We start from the raw sequence: 1,393 nt of genomic DNA, 5'->3' as shown, positions 1-1,393 counted from the left end.
CTCCGCGTCTGCTGCGTTCCTTCCGGCAGCGAACCGTGACAGAAGACCTGACCAAAACAGTTAACTCCGTGTCTACCCTCTGTTTTTGTTTTCCGTATTTTACCCAGTGTTTTTGTTTCCGTTGTTCCATGGATTCCCTCGCCATCAAGTTCACCGCCCTAGCCCGCAAGGACCTCTCCCTCTTGATGTATGCGGTTGAGTTCAGCCAGCTCGCCGTTTTAACAGCGTTCGACGACGCTGCGCTGAACTCACTGTTCTGGATCAGGGCAAACTACTACTGCCCCGTTGACCTCCCAGACACCACCGGACTATGCTGGAGGGAAGCAATTATCCGGTGTCTGGAGAGCATTTATCCCCAATTCCACCGCTGTCGTCTGGCAGCCCCTCTGCTCACCCTCAGCCCACAATCTATACGGTGCGAGCTCCGCGGGACTGCCATCCTCCAGCGTCGCCGTGGCCGGAGTATCCCTTGACTCCGCCTCCAACCTCTAAGCTCCGGACTCTTCCTTGGCCCGTTGACCCGTCGGCTCCACCATAGGAGTATCCCTTGACTCTGCCTCCAGCCTCTGGGCTCCGCCTCGGCCCGTTACCCCGTCGGCTCCACCATAGCTCCTAGCTCCCTCCTCTCCGCCGTGGCCCATCAGTCCACTGGCTCCACCGGGCTCCTTCGTCCCTCCGGCTCCACCTTGGTCTGGTGTCGACCATCCTGCGCCTTGTCCCTCCGGCTCCGTCAGGCTACTTCATCCCTTCGGCTCCTCCTTAGTCCTCTGCCGCTCCGGCTCCACCGCAGCCATCTGGATCCCCGTCTCCGCCTCGGTCACCGGCACCATCTGCTCCGCCTTGGCCCTCCGGATCCTCCCCATCGCCCTTGCTCATCGGCTCTCCGTCTCTGCCTCGGGCTCCTCCGATTGCTCGGCCCCCTGGAGTCGTCAGCCCTTCCTCCACCATGGTTCCTCCCTCCGTCGGCTCCACCGTGGGTTGAAATTATGGCATCGCCGGCTCCAAGCCCCTCTTGTCTCCTCCTTGGCTCCTTCCTCCTGCATTACCCCCCTGGACTTTGTCTACCGGCCCCCTTCCAGGTGTCCATCCTCCTCCGGAGCCTCTTTTCTAGTTCCCACCGGCCCCTCGCCATGTTGGTTCGCGCCTTCCGGGAGGGGGCGTAATGTCAGGATTCTTGACTGTTTGTGTGTGTTTTGCTCCCCGTAACCCAGTTTCTCCCTCTTGTTGATTGTATTAATTTGATTCCAGGTGTGTCTCCTTAGTCCCCTCGATTAGTCCCTCGTTATCCTGTGTTTATAAGCCCCAGTCCGTTCAGTTAGTGTTTGTCGGGTCTACAAGTTATGTCCATGTGTCATTCCACGTTCCTGTTGTGGATTTTCCCCTGTGTTTGTTC

Source organism: Sinocyclocheilus anshuiensis, unplaced genomic scaffold (assembly GCF_001515605.1).
Source record: "Sinocyclocheilus anshuiensis isolate Anshui unplaced genomic scaffold, SAMN03320099.WGS_v1.1 scaffold1390, whole genome shotgun sequence".
In the NCBI taxonomy this organism is placed as follows: domain Eukaryota; kingdom Metazoa; phylum Chordata; class Actinopteri; order Cypriniformes; family Cyprinidae; genus Sinocyclocheilus; species Sinocyclocheilus anshuiensis.
This window is presented reverse-complemented; position numbering follows the sequence as displayed.